General features: G+C 39.7%; 1 protein-coding gene and 1 long non-coding RNA gene across 7 annotated transcripts in view; both read right to left on the bottom strand.

Moving 5' to 3' along the window:
* SORCS2 (sortilin related VPS10 domain containing receptor 2) overlaps positions 1 to 20,783 on the bottom strand; it is a 533,074-nt gene that overhangs the window by 449,191 nt on the left and 63,100 nt on the right. The gene's annotated exons all lie outside the window — the stretch shown is intronic.
* LOC135300093 (uncharacterized) lies at positions 6,684 to 15,941 on the bottom strand. The gene is made up of 3 exons (XR_010361973.1): positions 15,694 to 15,941; positions 7,776 to 7,911; positions 6,684 to 6,714 (listed from the first exon to the last, which is right to left on the bottom strand). It is a non-coding gene; the product is annotated as an uncharacterized LOC135300093 (long non-coding RNA).

The raw sequence follows: 20,783 nt of genomic DNA, 5'->3' as shown, positions 1-20,783 counted from the left end.
CCACAGGGCCCGGGACTGAAAGCTGCAGAGGTCTAACAGACTCCAGCTGATGTAACAGGCAGCTGCCCAATTAGTAATGGGTTTGCTGTTGGTGCTCTGGACACTACTCGCTGATAAGAGTAAAATGAAAAAAAAAAAATAAATAAACCCAAACCAAAAAACAAAAACCACCAAACAAACACCAGTTTTTATCTTCAAATCTATCCTATTAGTTGATTCTCAAATGGAAACTCCAGGATTGGGTTTCTGCCATTGTATGATGGTGTCTGGGACTGGAAGCTGACTTGCCTTGTAAAGCTAACATAAAGAAAATTAAAAGTACAGTCTAAAATCACACCAATTTCTCTTGGATTTAAGTAAAATCATGTTGAATCTCTCTCAGAAGCCAAAAATTCTCAACTTCAAGTTATATTTTGTATTCTTTTTAAGTCTCATGAATGACTTTTTAAAACGAATTAATTAATTTAGTAATGAAACTTTTTAATATTTTAACAAGAAATGCATACTAGATTTCATTTCTTCCTAAAATATTGTAACAAAATATTAACATTTAATTAAGTATTACTAACAATTACAAAGTAAATTATTTTTTGTGTTATACTAAAAATTGTGCAGTTCTTGCTGCAACTATCATAATACGAGTGAAATAAAAATTACCTTCTTTTCCAATCTGTATGAGATTCTCTGTATGAGAAGCTTTCCTTGGGAGCAGCACACCTCCTCATACATCATTTGTCCGTATGGTTTTACCCCTATTACTTACCTCCTTGGGTTTTTTTCTCATAATTTTGGACAAATACATTGCTAAATGTGTTTGGGATTGACACACCTTCCATTTCCACTGTGTGAATGAATAGCAGCTCCAAAGCTCAACAGCCATGCAAAGCTACTGTGAGTGAGACAGAGCTTGGATCTCACGTCCCTGTTGCTTCCAAACTTTATGGTACAATAAAAAAAGAGCAGCTGTTAACTTGGAAAGATGAGATGTAATTAACGAGAGCTATAGGCCACTGGGGTGGAACACACATATTTCCATGGAATCTGTGCACAGTCCTGACTGAGCCCAGTCACTGGGGGTGGCCTTTGTGAGTTGTCCCAAAGAGGGTTTCTCCCTGCAGCTCCGGCTCACAGCCTGTGCACTGCCTGAGGAAAGAGACTGCCATCTACTGAGGCAACCCCTCCACTGGCAAACAGGGAGTTAATGCAATGAACAGGGGATTCATGGTTAAGGCAAGGAGCTTAGAGAGTTCCCACAGACATCAGCTGTTCACACTAACAAAGACTTAATAGGGAACAATAATTTCAAGTAAATCTTTTTCTTCTCTTCCCTTCCTCCCCAGCTACTTTCCCTTAGTCAACAAACTGATTTTCTAATGGGAATTATTCATTCCATGTATACTTTTGCAACATCTAACCCCTGTAATCCTTTTGCTCTTAAGGACAGAGATTTCTGTGCCTGCTGTTTTGCTGCACTGAAGAAGCAAAGCAAAAAGGTGGAGTATCTGATAAAGAAAACAGAAGAGGAGAGTGGAGTGTTGCAAGAAGGAAGGCTTTTGAGCACTCACAGAGTTGACCAAAACATTTATGTGAAACAGTCAATGGAAAAGATCAGAGAAAAAGCAGTAAAACACATAGTGAGTAAAAGAACATTGCCACAAACAGCTCATCCCCACTGACAGAGAACTGTGCTCCTACCATTAGGATAGATCTTAATAAAAGAAGCCTGAGCATTTGAAAAACATCTCAAAGCAAATATCTCAGAGCAATTGCAAATATTAAGGTTCCTTCTTGCACCAGGTGCTCTTCATGATCAGCTATTAATATCCATCACAGCCAATGATGTTCAGGATCTTGCAGGACCCAGCTCTAATTGATTAAAAGCCTCAAAACAATGCAATGATGTATGAATTACTGTCTCAAATTTAACCAGGAAAACAAACTAAGAAATAAAAGATTTGAGAAGATACTGCATGCTTCTGTATTCCACTAAGATCCACTAATTTTCCTGGAAACCCAGAGAGTTCCTACAGCAAACATAAAGCTGAAACATTCAGTCACGAATGCCTGTAAGAATATATAGAAATTACAAGTGCTTAATTAATTACAGAAATAGCAAGTACTGGGAATGTTGGGTGTCCAGAATGAAAAGCAGAATTGTGGGTTTACATTAAGAAACTAGGTGGCTTATATAAGCACCTGGTTGTAGAAAAATAAATTCAAAATTTTGTCCATGTGATTTTTCAAATGTCATCCAGCAAGCTGATCTCAAAGCTGGGATAAGAATATATGAATTTTTATCCCTAACCAAAAATCCCATCCCATTCTTCTCATGATGGAAAGTGAGACAAAGCAAGAGGGTAATTATTTTATCCTGGGATAACTCAGTTCCATTTAGCTAACTCTGCCCTGATGGAAATGAAACTTTTCCACTTTACATCTTCCCAGGGCTGTTACAACAAGCATTACCACATAGTTTCAGCTGACTGCACCTGTTGTTGACAACGTCACTTCCCAACTGTGCAGAGATTTGGAAATGGTTATTAAACACTCATCAAAGAATAAAAACAAAATTGAATCTAAATGGGCTGTGCTACACTCCATGGAAGAGAGACAGCTGGCAGAGCTGCATTGCACTGAGGCCTTCTGTCAGGCTCCACAAGGAATGTCACCCAGCTTCACTGGTGGCATATCAGCTGTAGTGGCAGATTCCCACATTCCAGCTATCTGCTCAAATCGATTCTCCATACATAGCATAAGATGTCTTCCTTGGTTTCTTTATAACAGGCTGCTGAATATGGCTGTACTCAGAAGCACCTGAGAAAAATTTAATCCAGCTGGTTTGTTAAAAAAGTATCAATATCACTGTTCATTTCTTACGTCCTTTCGAGTAGGGCCACTCATTTTCACACATCACTCAAGACAGAAATGCCTGAAATAATTTCCTGTACTATAAACCCTCCAGGAATAAACAATTAGGATCATGGGAAGCTCCATGTTTTCTTATTATAGCCAACATTTTTATTTGTTTCAGTTGTTTCTTGTATGGCCACAGAGATGCCTCATTCTCCCATCTCCCAGGGAGGTCCTGCCATTGGCTAGGTGCTGTAAAGAGCAGTCTGGGAAGTAGGTACACACATGATGGGTCCCATTCCCACCAGCAAATTGCCTTACAGGCAAGTTTGAGAAGGCTCCAACACCCAGCTTGACTTGATTACAAAGCCATTACCATTTTTGCCTTGCTGCAGTCATGCATATTTCCAGCCATTTCAAGCAGTGTCTTCCACGATTTGGAGCTAAAAACTCAGAGAGATGTGAGGACATTTTCCTGCTCAACTGCTATACATTGTAGGTAAATAACTGATTTCTTCACTATCCAAACTGTTGAGCTACAAGTGAGGAGGGTGAGGGAGGAAACCTCAGGGGAACAGGTCTGATCTCATTTCTTATCAACGGTTCACTGCTGCCAAATGCAGCCATCAGAGAAAATCCAGCAAACCTGAAACACTTAAAAATGGAAAGACTGAACATACCCCAGAGAAAAGCTAATGGGATACAGAGCTTTTCACCTCTAGGTCACAAGCTCAAATCTGGCTCCTCTCAGAAGCAGCAAGACTAGCAGGCTGCTCCTCAGCTGGGTGGAAGGATGCTCTTCAACCAGCCAAGCCCTCACTGCTAGTCAGCGAGTTCTGAGAAATAATCCATTGCACACCAGTCCTGCTCTGAGCAGAGGCTGAAACTCCTGCATGCAGAATGTCTCACCATCACAGCCGCAGCATATTAGTGTTGAGGATGAGGTAGAAATACACTGCCCAGGATGCTTATTTAAATTTCAGCACTTTTATCTTCTGTCATGGTTGACAGTCCCCAATCCAGTGTTATGTACTAAGCTTTTTTATTCAAGATGTTTTTCTTACTGTTTCTGCTTCATATAAATGGCCTGACAAACTCGTATTAAGCCTCAGAGGGAAGCCAATGGGAAAGAATGCAAATAAAATAGTAGCTAAAGTTTTAGGCTACAAAATAATGTTTCTTTCATACAGTAATACTGTGGAACTGCCTCCCACACACTATTATAGATGTCACATATATAAATGGATTAGAGAAATTAGAGAAATGAGTAAGAGTCATAAGGTCTGATTTAATGGGCAATAGAACAGGACTACCGAGACTTGGAACATGTACTAATTCCAACTGAAGTTAAAATTAACATCTCCACCTGCTGTAATGGCACATGGACAGATCTTTTAGTTATAATTTAGTGAAGCTAGTGGAAAAAACAAGTACTAAATTCACATCCAAATATCTGGATGCATATTTAAAATCCTAAAATATAAGGGAAAGAATTTCTGGAGGTCATAAGATCCAATGCCCTGAAGAAAGCAGGGTCAACTTCCAAGTCAGAGCAGGCTGTTGTGGGTTGTACCAAATGAAACAGTGAGGATCCCACATGTCTGGACAACTGTTGTACTGCTTAACTACCAATGGTTTTCATGGTGAAAAAGTTTATATTAATATCTAATGATAGTTTTATGTTCTTTATGGAACATAAGGAAAGGATCAAGAATTTTTCTGAACTGCTGCTAGTCCCACCTCAACAAGAAAGAGAGTTTCTGATCACATCCAATGACATATTGTATCCTCTCCATTTTTTATCTCCTCTTTAACAGGAAAAAATGCAGCAGAAAAAAAAAAAGGGAAAAAAAAGGAAAAAAATCTGCTTTTTTTGACATCTCAGAATTCATGACACTAACTGCTGTGATTTTTCTCCAGCACCAGAAAGGAAAGTCTGTGTAAGCAATCAACAGTCCCAGCATCAGACTTACACATGGTGAGATGTCTGTGGATATCCTATTCTCTGAGGCATTTTATATATATATAGGTGGGTGTGTGTGTGTGGTGGGTGTCTGTGTGTGTTTATATATATATAAAATCCCACTAATACCTAGTTTCTGATTTTTTTTTGGAAATTTTTATTCTGCAGTTTCATTCCTGTTATTCAAAAAAATCAAAAAATTTATGCCTAAGGAGGTTATTTCCATAATGGCAGAATGTTTTTGGTGACAGCACAGTTTGCTGCAGGTGATGTTACAACATAAAATCTCTGCTATATTAACTTCATCACAGTAGTCCCTTGGGATACTTTACTGAAGTGTATTCTTATGATAAAACTCAAATTTAAAAATAAAAAAGACCAGAGCTATATTTAGCCCTGTGTTCTAAGCAGCATAGGATGCTGTTAGAACTGCACCTCCAATATCTTCAGGAATTTGATACTTAGCAGTAATTGCCAGCAGAGCATGAACAAGACAAAATACAATTCTCACAAAGCATCTGATGGAATAAAAAGTGGCATTATTTTCCTTGAACTAGAATCTATTACAGCATTAATGATTTAGATATTCAAAAGCTTTTAACTAACATTCAGATAAGACAGTGGAACATAATGTCAATATTTATGAATATACAAATATATTAAGACAATAGCAACAAGAATTCTCTTCTACTAATTGACTTCTTTTCCATAAAGACAGCATGAACTGCAGTTCTCCTTGACTCTTCTCTGACACTAAGATACATGTATTCTCATAAATTCAATGTTATGGGGAGAGGAGGGAATATTTGGGGGAAAAAGCAGTAAGCAAAACCTGCTCAGAAATTGTTGAATTTCTGATGAAAGCTTATTTTTTTCCAAAATAACTGGTGATTTCACATCCTTAATTTCACAACGAATACTGAAAGGACCTGTCTTTCAGTAAGTGATGAGGATGTTTTTATGAGACTACAAGACAGACATATAAAGTCATTAGTGATTTTTCAAAGTAAATTTGTTTCTAGAACACATGCGTAGGAGACTGAGCAACCAATAGGATCACAAAATCATAGAATAGTTTGGGCTGGAAGGGACCTTCAAGATCATCTGGTTCCAGCTCCCCTGCCATGGGCAGTTGACAGTGCACAGCAGGTTGCTCAAGCCCATCCAGTCTGGCCCTGAACACTCTCAGGGATGCAGCATCAACAATTTCTCTGAGCAACCTGCTCCACTGTCTCATCACCTTCACTGTAAAGAAGTTCCTCCTAATATCTAACCTAAATCTGCCCTCTTTCAGCTAAAAGCCATTTGCCCTTGTCCTGTCACTACATGCCCATGTCAAAAGTCCTTCTATACCTCTCTTGTAGCCCCCTTTAGGTACTGGAAGGTCTCTCCGGAGTCTTCCTTCTCTAGGCTGAACAACCCCAACACTCTCAGCCTGTCTTCACAGCAGAGATGCTCCAGCCTTCTTGTGGTCTCCTCTGGACTTGCTCCAGCAGGTCCGTGTCCCTCCTGTGCTGGAGGCCCCAGAGCTGGTGCAGCCCTGACTGCAGGAGGGCAGAGCAGAGGGGCAGAATCCCCTCCCTGGCCCTGCTGCCCACACTGCATTGGATGCAGCCCAGAACAGCTTTGGCTTTCTGGGCTGTGAGTGCACATGGCCAGCTCTTGTTGAGGATCTCATACACCAACACACAAGAACATTACACAGTCACGTAGGACAGGACTTGAATGCAATACCTTGCCCAGTGGCAGCTGATGACAGAAGTCAGAAAGACAGCACATAATTACCCAAGCTGGAATTTTGCCCAGATACCCAAGTTAACCACCCAGAACATACATACCATGGATCTTTAATTACAACCAGTGTTTGTGACCTCAGTTTCATGCATCATCTGAAGTGTGCCCTAGGAAATAAGCAAAGTCTCCAGTATACATGACTGAGTGAAAAACAGTAAAGATTTTGGTGATTTGTAGGGAGAAAGGCAAAGCACTGGTTAGAACTGCAAAGATCTCCCTAGGAAGGTAACAGGGATACAAAATCTGATTTTTGTCACAAATTACCTTCAGCTAGCAAGAACTCATGGAGAAAAAAAAAAAACAAACTACACCCCTTTCTTTCATCAGTCAAAGCAAGTTTCATGATGCTGCCTCTTGATTTAATGTTGCTCTATCCAGGTATAAAAGGGAATTTCAAAGCTACTCTACTATTTAAGGAAACTCTTACTGCCTTAAATCTTTTAGTGAATATACTGATTGCATTACCAAGAGACCAGAAGTACTGGTTTTTAAAGAATTTCTGTTGTTACCATCTTCACCTGACTGTGATTTTCTATTTTCCATTTTCCTCTCTATTGTGATACTTAGGAACAGTGAATTGTTAGATGCATTCCCATTGTTGAAAAAGGTTTTATTTCTTTGTGTCACTTTAAAAACATGTTGAGGCACTCTTTAACATGAGTTAAATTGGTTTATGCAAAATATTGTTTAGAAAATAGCTCTGCAGAGAGATTATGAAAAGCAGAACAAAACCAAGTTTTTCTTTAGCATCTACTGTAATTCATCAGTGAGCTGGCTACTTCTTTAATTGGACAGGACTTTCTTTGTCTTTGCCTGTCTCTTAAAACTATCCATTGCAACAGTACATACACAGCACTGCATTTACTCTCACATGAGAGTAAATTGGCAGGAAGAAAAAAATCAATGTCTTTAAACTGGTTTAAAACATTTTGGTTTCCAATGTTTTTAATTCATTCTAACTAGGAAATTGGAAGAGTCATTATTATTCATTTAGATTTACTCCTAAGACCTAGAGAGGTTGTTGGCCACAAGACCATCCATTTTATGCATGCTAGAGTTAAGGAGGTACCAAATCAGGCACATGCCTGTGTCAGAGCCTGAGCTCCTTCTCTGACACTCTGCTGAATTACACAGACTGCAAGGTAAAACGATGTGTTCATTTCCTTACCTTTTCCTTGTTAATGTGTCATTCTCCAGTCGTTTTCCTCAGTATATTTTGGCTACAGCACAGATGACCTATTGTAATTTGCCTGCGAAGTCTCACTCGGAAGGTCTCAGATGTTTGGTTTTACTCAGAAATGTGACTGCATAAAGATTTCACATTTTTATTGCTATTTTTCTTTTACTCTACTGCCCCTGTAGAGTCTCAGGGAAATCTGTTCAGTGGAATAACATGAGCAGGGCATGCTGCTTTCTGCCCCTGCTCATCCTGCAAATCTAACTCAGTGAACAGAGGAGGAACTGGATTTTGTTCTGGCTCACACTTTGTCAGCAGGACCATTAATGAAGTTCCAGCATTTTCACCTGCACCACCACATTAACAGAAACTTGTTTAACACTGCAGTAGCAAAGAACAAAAGTACAGTAGGAATCCACAGTGCTGCTCTGGCACTCAATTTATCCTCCAGCTCTCTTTGAAGGAAGGATTAAATCCACAGCTGAAATAAACATCTCTCTTGGGAAAAAAACCCAAACCCACAATCAAAAAAAACCCTCAACATACAGAATCCTTCTTTACTGTGTTAAATCCAGCTTTTCAATAGCATTACTCTGCTGTAAAACCAAATGGGATATCCAAATTATTCCAAATCATATCCAAGTAATTCCTCAAAAATGGCAATCTCTTATTTGTTAATTGCTTATAATTTATGTTACTATTCAGAAATACAGTCTGTAAAATAAGAAGTAGACAGTTTTGACAGTTTCTGGTTTTTCAAACAATGAATCACACAGTGGAAATATTCTGATCATCTTCAGGCCAAAGACATTTTAGTAGGGCCTTGGGGTTTTGGGGGTTTATCAGGTTTTTGGTTATGGTTCTTGATAGAGTTTTTTTACCCTATTGCAAACCATGGTATCAGTAAAAGAGATTTTTTTTCCCAAAAAAACCAGGTCAAACTTCTTTTTAATTAAGATGCCAGAATACTACCAATGTTCAAGAAGATATTTGGGATTTTAAAAATGAATGCAGACCTATTAGCAAACAGATTGACAAAGTTCTCTTATGTATGGGCAAAAGGACAGGAAAAAAGCCCTGAGAACTGTAAAGTGAAGTCACCTACAAGCAAATGGGTTTAAGTGCTTGTACAGGCAATTACAGATCAAGTAAGCAACCAATAGCAACTGAATTAGTACCATAATTCTGATATCCTCTTTGGCTTTTGGCACTTATTAGAAGCTTAGAGTTTTTGTGAGCATTTTTCCTACAATAAGCCTTAACATCTACAGCAGTGTTCAAAATCCTATTCATTACCAATGCCAAGAATTTGAAAGGACATTACCCAGCACACACAGGCAGGAGCCAATTCATCTAAACTCAGCATGAAAATGTGCTGTTACTATTCAAACCAGAGGGCACAACATGCAATGAGGCACTGGCTGGCCTTTGTTGCTGAAGAGTTGATCAAATTATCAAGTAATACACATCCTGATTTTAAAAAAGGGGAACAAAGACAGCAAACTGAATTTTAAGATTAATAAAAAATAAGCTTTCTTAAAGACTAGCAACCGAACAAAAACTTCAATCATTTTTCTGATTTAGGATTACTAAAACACCATTGAAAAACAAGGAGAGCAGATAGCAAGTGAGTGCAGCCAGTCAAATCACTGCCATCTCACTGGAGATCTCTGTGAGCAGTCAGGGCACAGGGAAGGGATGAGCCTCAGGAACACACACAGGAAGTCACCAAGGCTCAGTTGATTTACTGGTTAACAACACCTGGGGAGAGTTTGAATCTTGTGAAGAACTACGTGCAAAGAAAAATGAGACTCAGTTCCAGAAAGCCCAAATCCAGAAAGTCATTGGTTAGATACCAGCAAAAGAACATGAAATAGCTAAGGCAGTACCCATCCTTCCCTTGTCTTCATGCAGGACTCCTGGACAGACATTCACAAAGCAAATTATGGCCTGGGGAAAGAAGTCAATTTTAAATAAATTCATGGATGACAAAGTCTCCAGAAGATAAAAGCCTACAGAATGTAATTCAGAATCACAACCTTTTTGAAAGAAGTGAACAAGTGTGAAACCTGGCTTCTCAGCACCAAGTTAGCTCATGAATACATCATGAACACTGACTGCTGTCTAACCACAGGGCCGCAGACACACAGAGAGATCTCACAGCAAGAGAAAGTCCTCAGAGAGATGCCAGAACAACTGAAACAGAAAAGAATGAAAAAATTCTCAACAGCTGAAGATTATTTTTAGCCTTAATTCAGAATTAAGAATTAAAGCAGAACATTGTGTGGGATCTGCAGTTTTATCCTGATGGACATTTCATGCAGGGAAGCTCCACTCCCAGCTCTGCTCTTGGATCCACCGGACACCACAGTCCCTTGCTCTGAGGTTTCTCAAACTTACTTTATCTCAGCTCTGCAACTGGCCCAGTAGCTACAGCACATCACCCAAGCCCCCTGAATTCAGATAATTCACCTATGCAGTACTTAATCAAAATATATCTTGTATATAAACTTTAATCTAAAGCACTGTTATGTCCTTAGATGTAGGATGATAATCATATAATTTACATCACATTTCCATACATCATACATGCTCCTCTCATTGTGCTTTCATTAAGTAATCCTGGTATAAACCCACAGCGTGGCTGAGCAGTGTTTTTAACCTCTTCTTTTAGTATTTCATTCACCCTGTAATAGCCTTTTACCCTGCAGTTTGCTGAAGATTTTTTTTTCTTCTTTTTTCCACCCATTTTTTCTGTTTCTCATTACTTGGCAGCCCAAGGGAAGCAGGGTTTGGATTAACTTTCAGGGACTCCATGGAGGAAGTACAAAATATTAAAACTCATCCAGCCCAATACCTATTTCATTTAATGTTCACTGGAATATTTATTGGTCAAGACTCTTTGTTAAATGTGAGACTATATGGCAAGGGCACTTCATCTAAAAATAATTCTGATCAGGATAAGAACATAAGTTTGGATGTACACTATACTTATAGGGAGTGGTTTTCATAACATGAACATACTTGTCTTCTACAAGCAATTACTTCAATGGCCAAAGAATACAGAAAAGAAAAGAGATTCACTTAAAACAGTGAATCACATTTTGTTTTGCAGTTCATTATCAAAAATTCACTTGAAAAATAAAAGAACAAACAAAGGAAAGAGGTCAGGGGTAGGTAATCTAGCTGCACTGGAGGAAAATGCCCATGTTAAGTGCAGTGATAGTCAGTGAAGCTCAGTGAATTTTAAAGACAAATGTTACCAGATACTACTTCATAAAGCAATCAAAACATGTTTTTGCAGCACCCTCTTCCCTTGACTTTACTCTCTCTTTGCTCCTTTCAGAGAGGGCGACGGAAAATGATTTGGTATAAACAGGGGATTACTTTCCTCTCTCATTGCTCATTCCCCATTTGCTCTGCTTTGACAGTACAGCCCATTCCTAAAGCAATAACGCAAATACAATTCTGCTTGCTCCACAGTACACAGCAGTCACAGGTACTTTTACTTACTGAAATGGAAGTAGAAGGGGATGATCAGCAAGCCAGGTCATTTCCAGATTCTGTTTGATTCTCTTAAGCCAGGACAGGGTATGGAGACCACATGTCTTTTTATGTTCTGCTCTGCATCCCTTTGCAGTGGGTTGGGTCAGATCAGCACCACTCACTGTGCCAAGCCCCAGGGGCAGGAAAGAAAGGAAAGGGTCATGGCACTGCTCTCCTTTCTGTGGAGCCATGCACAGGGAATGCACAACCACGTGCCCACTCTTGGAAGCAGTCTGGCTGTTAATGCTGCCTTTGAAATTTTCTAACTTCACATTAAGCTCCAGCTGAGCTGTAATGCTACTGCTAAGTCCTAGGAATTCAGAAAATTACTACATTTTCATAAATCATGTCAAGTTCTCAAATTCTCCGTCCTGCACACAGTCCAGTCTTGAAAACAATAATCACTTTCATTTCCTAGGTTGGGTACAGTTTGTGACAGCTACATAAATCTGTAAGATGTCCACATTGCACCAGATTTACAGCACAAGAAATGAGAACAGAATCCAACCCTATAGTTTCACTCTTTGAAGAGTTTTCTGGTGTGTTCCAATTTGCTGAACTGCTTTTGATTTTTGATTGCCAGTGCCACAAAGACACAGACAAACCAAAAAAAAGTATTTAGCAAAATTTAAATCATAGCAAAGTTTCTAAATCTATTTGATAAACAATGCCTACATTTAGGGCACAGACTGTATGGTCTAAAAATGCAAGTGAATAATTCTACTGACAACAAAAACTATTTTCACACAAGCAAGGTGAACAGGATTTGGCTGGGAATCCCTTGTGGAGGAAGAAACTGAAGGCAATGAAAATCAAAAGGAGAAACAGAACTCCCCAAGGCTCAGTGTTGCTATGTCAGCATCAATGTGGGCACTGCTCTGTTTTATTTTACAGAAAGATGTGAACTTTAGCTACATTAGAAGCCAGCTCTATCTACACCTGTTCTTTGACATCTGAGGCCAGATGGTTCCCAAAAAAGACTTATTCAAGACATTGCAATCCTTACCAAAATGGAAGCTGGTAATGCTAATAGTAGGATAATGTGAGAGAAAGTGCAGTGGTACATAGTAAAGAAAAGCAAAGGTGGTAAGAATCAGTTCTCTGCTCCATCTATTTGATGCACAGCTGCTGCTTAGCCATCACAGGTTCTGTTCCAACATGTTCCTGTGGTGTAATTCCTACTTTTTTTAATCACTTGGGTTGTGAAGTCCCAACTTAATTGTTTCTCTACAATAAGTACCTTTTTGTCTGATTATCACTGATGTTCTGACAAGAAGAAAGAAAAAGGCATTAACTCCTGACAGCACTACACTTTCAGAGCTAGCCTCAATATTTGTTTTCTGCTTCTCTCTTGTCCCCTCCATTTCAATTTTGGTCACTTACATATTCAGCAACATGCTTTACAAAGTGCCATATCCCCCACTACTTCCTAACCAAGCTTTGACAGTGTTCATTGCTAATCCAGGAGTTTGCACAAGTCCATAGCACAAGGTCAAGTATAATTATCTTCTCCACTTTTTCCCCACTCCCTCAAGGCAATAATAGCTTCAGGGAATTAAATACAGGATCAAAAATGAGAACTCTACTCCTATTAATTGACCTGCATTTTCAGAAGCATTACAGGGGGAATGTCGGGGTTTCAGGTGCAGCAGAATAAAGATATTAGCACCTGCTGTCACGTGTGAGGCTTCCTTACTCCATTCATACTGTTTGGAGCCCACACAAATTACCCAGACAGCATTTCTCTAGTTTTGGGCAGAGGCTGCAAGAAGTTTAGTCTACATACCAGATGCAAAGTTATGCCTAGGTGAGCTTTCATTCAACATGAATTTTTCAGTCCAACGTTGTTCCAAATACTCTATTCCATCTTTCTCCACATATGTGCAATTCCTTGTCTTCCTTGCACAACCATCTCCTTACACAGAAAGTTACAAGTCATCTAAAGTTCACAGAGTACCTTCGAGAAGGCAGAAAGACAAAGCCAATATTCACACTATCTCATGGTTTAAATAAAGAGAAAACTACAGGAGAAACACAGAGAGAAGTAGGAAGAAATTAAGAAAAGGTTGGATTTTCAAGATATGGGTTTCCTTGTTTGCTCTGGAAGCAAGTCATGTTCCACCAGAAGCATGCTATAATCTATTTCATAGTGCTAGGACTAGAACTTAAAGTCTAGCAGCATGTATTAAAGGCAGAAGTCATTCTTTTTGGTTAAAAATTAAGGGACACAAAAACACCTAAAAAGACCCTGCAACCTAAAATTCAGAAAAACATCTTCTATGTTATCTGCAACCATGGAATGTAGTGTCTCTAGGATATTTCCTCATAAATCTCAGCAAATGAGAAATTTTCTACAGATCTGCTGCTAACATATTCTGCCACAGACTGCCTTCTCCTTCTCACCACAGAGGAGCATGCACCCAGCATGCAAACTCAACATTTTCACAGCACTGAGCTCACCCCCATGAGGACCATCATAAAGTTCTGACACATCATTCTTACCACTGAACTCCCTCCACTGGCTTTCATTCAAGGACATCTTCCTTGGCCTCTGCAGAAAGCCTTTGCACTGCTTGTCTCACTCCAGTGTGCTCGAACACACCAGTAATAGCAACCTCAAATAGCCCTTTGTCCTGTCACCCACAACTCTGACACATCCAGCCCTAGAAATGCTGTCTCAGGAGCAGCTCAAAAGGTTCCTCTGTCAAATCTAATCTGTTTCTCTCAGAGGTTAGTAGTTAACTGTGGCCAGACACTACCTCCTTCTGCTTACCCTTAGGGACTGGTTTCTGCCTAGCCAACCATGGGCCACATCATGGTTGTCATCACAACTTTCCATCCCTTCACAAGTTTTGAAACATTCTATTTTGATCGAGATCACAAGCTCCCTGAAACATAATTTCTCATTTACCACTATGTGCTTGCACAGCTCTTGGAGCACTATGGACCAGATCTGACTAAGAGTGCCCAGTACAACAGGAGTATAAATACAACCAGTTTTCAGTTTCTGTTCATATTAAGAGTACCAGACAAAATAAACACCATACAAATCTTCTTTATAATCAACAATTGAGCATGTATTTTCTATTCTCCTCAATTCTCATGTAAGCACTCTGAATGATACCATCCACACTGAAGACAGAATTCCTGTTATATTGCTCTTTTCTGCTTTGGGGGGTTTATCTCATGCAGGCTTAGGATGACCAGCACTCCTCATTCTGTTCTGTAAGTAAAAAAAGACACACCACTGTCCTCTCTGATCTCTTGGTAGAGCCTCCACACCCAGGTGTCCACAGGAGTGGGAGGAAAAACACGACAGTAAAATCCCTGTTGGGAAGAGCAGGCACAAAGAGGTGCTGCAGAGGGAATGGCACCACAGAGGGCTGGGATGCAGGAGGGGGAGGGAGGTTAGTGCCCTTCTCTCACCAACACTGACAAAACCTTAGCAGAACAGAAGAAGAGATTTCTACTCTGCAGAATCATCAGACTCAACTAATAATGATTTGCAAGATGGAGAAATTGCTGGACCAAGCCTGCCACAACCTGCACAGCCAGGAACCCAGAGAAGCATCTGCAGAGGGAAGCCTGGGCATCAGTGCTGCCATCAGCAGCTGTTTTGCACAGCTTTTACTCACAACATGCTTTGCCTGGGATGGGCTATCAGTCCCTTCCCTCTGCAGTCCCCTGGGATACCCAGAGCACTGGTGTGGAAAGAGTTAAGATAAGGAAAGCCATCAAAGCTACAGGGGACTCTTTTAAATTGCTTCTTGTGGGGCAAAACACAAATGTTAAAATACACATTAATTTTCTTCCCCATAGCAGGAGCTTTGCAGATATTGACAACTCTCTCAGGATGAAGCTTACAGCAGCTGCATTAATTTATACTATTGAGCTATAATGCTTTTAATTTATTTTCTAATTTGCTTCACATCCCCAAATTCCCTAAACTGTTTCTGTCTGTTTAATATGAAGGTTAGGCAAGGCTCTACCAGATAAATCCACCTTAAGGCTATCAGAAACCTTTTGTGAAGCAAAAGCATTCTCCTTCCAAAGAGGCCTTTCTTCTGTTCATGAAAAGACTATTAATAACACAATTATTCCTGTTGAAAGAAAAGGCCATAATTAATAGACTCAAGAGCAAAACATCCATCCTACAGGAAAACAGATTTTCTGTTCCTGGAGGCAATATTTTAAATCCAGACTATTCCTTTGGATTTAGAAGCTGCTAAATCTAGAGAATAATAGAAAATAATAGAGACTGAAAAAATAAAAAAAAAAGTTGCAGATTCCACAAATAGCTCAGCACTGAAAGCAGAAGATGAGAGGCTACACTTCTTATTTCCCAGCAGTCAATTAGACTTACCTTTCACACCATGGCTTGAACTAAATGATCTGCAAATATATTTTACACATGTTATACCAAAGCTCAGCATCTGAAGTATATAGGCATATATTTTTAAGGATACAGCTACTTCAGAAGTATTTCCCTTATTTGCAACCTCATTCTGTTAGCTGGTAGCTGAACAAAATATTAACAAGCTTTCTGTGCAGTGCTAGAGGAAAAAGAGCATGGAAAAGAAGGATGAGATAAATGAAGAGCAGAAAGCAGAGTGATACCAGACTTTTTTGAAAGCTAGCAGTCTCCAAACCTTCACAGCTTTTAGCTGATCAACATCACTCTTGTACCAGTGATAACCTACCCAATCTCAGCTGTGCTTGAGGAGAACAGTTAGAGTCTACTCCACACCTCACCACCTTATACAACACATATTTGCTGGAATGGAGCCCCGTTTTGATTTAAAGTGAACCTAATTAAATGGGATGCATGCAGGGAGATAGAGAGACTCATTGACTGGGTAAAGAGTAGGAGCCTGGAGCTGTAGTGATAAAAGTGAAGTACCAGGGGTGTCACCCCAACCAGCTGTAAGTTCATTTCCATTCTGTAATATTTCATTGGCATGACAGCTGCTTGTCTGTCGTGCTTCTAATCAGCTGCAAATGTCTGGGGGGCTGTCCTGGGTCCATTTGTCACCACTGGCTTCTCCTCATTCACACACAAACATGCCAGCATCTCTGCTTTTTTGCCATGTTAATCATAGTATGGGTTTGGTGGGGTTTTTTGTTTGTTGGTTTTTGGTTTTGATTTGTTTGAGGTTTTTTTGGGGGGTGTGGTGTCCTTTCTCACCCCCTCCCCCCTGCCATGTTTCCATATACTTTTGGCATTGGAGAAAATATTTAAAGATTTCTGTTCCACTTTTTCCCCTATCATGATTTACCCTGATTCTGTCCAATGTTAGCCTGTGCAATGTTTTGGTTATCCTACTTCCTACCATTACTACATGCTCATACTAATAAATACTAAATATCACAGTTGAGAAGCTACTCTCCTTTTATCTGAACTGTGCTGCTGGAGGAGATTTCTTCAGAGCAGACAATGATTCAGCATCTTTCTTTATCAAAATCACACCAGAGTGTTTGGTGCTGCTCTGCCTGAGCCCCCATTGGGTGCAGTGTGTCACCCAACACTCACTGAATTTGAACAGTGCAAAGTCACATTAGAAACACCACAACTCAGAGTAAAATGCCTAAACCAGTACAAAACACTTCACTTATGTTGTAAAAATAAAGTTGCTGTCTCTGACAACTGTGACCTTTAAGTGTTCAGTGTACAGAGCCAAAAAAGGATATTTTGCTGCCACCTTTAAAATAAAAGATTTCTAGTATGTCCTACAGAGTGTCTAAACCTACAGCTTTTGGTGGTGAAACTGCTGTGTCAGCTCACTTTTGTTAATTGTACAGAGACACATGACCACATATAGACTTATACACAAGTATAGTGAAGATTGCTGTAGCATATGATATTTTAAAGTAAACTATGTAGTTATCTATTTCATTACTATACTACAGTACTATCCCATCAAAACCAAATCAACACAGAGCACTGCATGAATAACTCTGGGATGACAGAAACTAAGAAACAATCTGAGAGTTGAGGAGGCCTTCTGACAAATTTGGCTTTGAGTGTATACTTGGTGAGAACTAGTTGTTTAATAATGATAAAGTGTTTTTCATATAAAAAACAATAGCTGTAGATATTTTCAGTATTTTTTTACAGCAAAGAATCAGAAAACAGTGACTACTGCTGGGTCTGCTCTTGGTTTGGTTGCACCAAAAATTCATGCTTCAATTGCAAAATCTCATATGACAACAGCTATCATTAAAATCTGCTTATTCTTTGTGTTGTTTCAGGCTTAATGCACATCCTCTAAAGTGACAGGCTACACAGGCACCCTTCAGGGAAAAATCTGCAGAGTATTATTACATTTGGATAGCCAGGCCTAAGGTGAAAATACTCATCAGTATAAGCTTGTTAGCTTATAAATCTGCTACCATTTATGACAAGAATAAAACAGCTCCTTAGAGGAGTTCAAAACATATACCATCAACTCAGGGCACAGCATCTGTCATAGGAAAAGGGAGGTGAAACACATTTTACATTAATTCTGCACACAGTCCCCACAGAATTCCTTGGCAGAAGCTATTCTGCCACTGCCCCAGGGGGCAAAATGGCAAAACAAGCCTCTCAGGTTTTTGCTGTGCCCTCCATTTCACACACACAGACACATATCTGCCGTTAACCTCTCCATGCACCTCAACAGGCACTTGGTGCAACACAAATCTGTGCAGCTGAGCAGCAAACTGCAGTTTAGGAGACACGTGGTCGTTGCCTAGGCCTTATATCTGGCATTCCATCCTTTGCACTTCCAAAGGCAAACCTTTAAGCACTTTTCCCAAAGCTCCTGGCTATCCCTGTTCTGAAGGATATCCACATTTTCCACTTGCTAGTACATGCAAGCCAAGCTTTTACAGCTCAGGAGCTCTCTTTCACAGATCTGTTCAGAATTCTGTCTTTTATTAGGCCTCTGTGATATTTGCTACAAGGAGGAAAAGGAGGGAAAATACCCACCTAACAGTCCCTGCTAGATTAATTCCTGTAGATTTCTTCTTTCATGGACCTTAGTGAGTTTTCTATATACATAGAAATAAAGAGAGTGTCATTAACCCTCTATAAAAGAATGAGTCTCTTTTATCTTTCACCCATGGATTGGCAAGACATTCTGATGTCACTAGTTTTCCCACTTCCAATATGAGTGCAACTGACTGCATTGAGGTCAGAGCTTAGCTCACCTCAGCTACATTTAAGACAAGAGAGCTCCTTCAGCTGGCAAAAAAAGATAGAAAGCAACACCCAGGAGAATGAAAAAATCTTTCATTTTGTATTCTAATTTTTGGTCATTGGAAGCTGCTTCTCTATGGTGATGCTAATTTGTTTTTTAAAAATGAGATTCCCCCCTGGGATGAAAATCTCCTCAGAGGTCTCTGGCCTTTTGTTTCAAATTCCTTGTGAAGTCCTTAGGGTTGAAAATGCGGCTGCTTCTTAATACATTCAATTTTCCATGTGTTAGGGTCAGTAATCCAGTCCCATGCAGAGCAGGATCTTCCAGTTGGTTCTGAGCTTCCATGACGACAGTGAGCAGGGAGATAAACATTATGGAGACACACAGAGCCCCCAACAGCAGTACCTCACAAAAACACTACCCAGCCTGCCTTTCCTTCTCTTCTTTTTTTCTTTAAATAAATCATCAGTGAATATGTGCCTTGTGGTTATGCTCCTATGAGAAGCCATCTGACAAAGCATAATTAAAAGCCATCCGAAAAATCATTCACTGCATTTTTTAACATCTGCTTATAAATCCCTTTTAGATTTTCCTACCTATTTTGGGTGCACAGTGTATGTAAAATCCGGCACACAAAGGGAGAAGCCTTCATCTCACGCCACTTTATCTTTGAAGTGCTGATAAGAGGACCTAAAAATGCTAATACATTTGGAAATTCCCCACAGAGCCATAATGAACAGATTTCTATAAACCTCAGTATTCTGCCAGTGTCTCGGGTGAGAGAATTCTTCAGTAAAAGCAGTTTTCTTCCTCATCCATGCTGCATACCTCAGACAACAAGCAAAGTAGAAGAGCAACACTTAAAAAAATCTACATTTGCTCTCCCTTTCTACATGTGTATATTAAGAGTTTATACATTTAAATTCATGCAGCCCAGCCTGAATTGTCCAGCTGCCATCCTACTGGGCAGGGGAGTTAAAAACCAAGAGCTAAATTAACTTCAGCTCGGTGCAGAGCAGTGGTCCAAACCAAGACAAATGTGAGAGAAAGTGTCTCAATCTAACCTGGGGGCAGCATGTGACTCCCTAGCAACCACAAGCAGCAGATGGGCTTTTTCCTCTGCCTCCCTCTCTTACAAAGGGCAGCAAAGTTGTCCAGCGATTAAAGCTGATGGCAGATAGGAGCCTGGACCACTGAGCAAGATGTATATTACCCAAGAAGAATCTTGTTCCTTACAGATTCCTCATCTGTAAAACAGAGAACATGCTATCTTCCAACCTTTCCAAAATACCAGGAGGTTCCTGGACTGAAGGCAGACACACACACTTTTTTTTTAAGGGAAGAAGCACAGGCTGGAGAGAGCTTAATGTTTTCAACAAAAACAACAAAAAATTGGAAATGAAATGGCATTTTTCATCAAAAGATGACAAAGCAGTGTGCTTTGGATCTCTGCCTCCTTATCTTTAAATGAGGACAAGACAGAAAAGATTTGCCAAGGGCATCCACTAAGTGCAAACTAAGTCTAGAGAACCTGACTCTGTTATTAGGTACCAACCATCCTGGGAGAAAGAACTTTATTCATGTGACCATATCTGACACTTGAACTTAAATATATTTAATTGCCTTCTTACAATTTTGATGTGCTTAAGGCAGTATTTCAGATTGGAGTGGAAGCTGAATTAATATAATAAAACAATTTTAAACACACACACCTTTTGCCCCAAAGGATTTCCTAGTGTTTAGGAGAACCTTACTTGCAACATCAAGAAAATGACGTGGCAGAGGGATACAGCACCAATGTAACTCCTGTGAAAATGTAGGAAAGTGACGGAAGAAAGGTGTCCAAGAAGTCTAAGACAAACTTGTGTCATCACAGGATTGTGTGATTTTCGTAACACACATAACTGGCACTACATATATAGGCGCAGTGCATAAGCTGCGAGATAAAGAAGTTGTGTTAATTATTTTTCCAAATAAGAGAATTGGAGAAATCAGTATTATATAAAATTCAACACATTAACATGAGACAATTTTGGACAAACACTGAAGCACTGAGAGACTGAAAAAACAATTCTTAATTCCAGCCTGTGAGCTGGGCATCACCTTTCTAGCTCGCATGGAGTTCAACAGCCTTTCCTACAGAATTACAGATCAGTACTGTCTAAGCTCTGCTTTGTTTGAGGACGCAGAATTGGGTGTAAGGAGAAGAAAATAATATTTAAACACTAAAATTTAAGTGCTGACTGTGATAACATTGCCCAAGTCCTGCTAGAGC

The sequence above is a fragment of the Passer domesticus genome, chromosome 4, assembly GCF_036417665.1.
Source record: "Passer domesticus isolate bPasDom1 chromosome 4, bPasDom1.hap1, whole genome shotgun sequence".
Lineage (NCBI taxonomy): Eukaryota > Metazoa > Chordata > Aves > Passeriformes > Passeridae > Passer > Passer domesticus.
The sequence above is the reverse complement of the archived record's forward strand: the minus strand, read 5'-3'. Positions and strand labels throughout refer to the sequence as shown.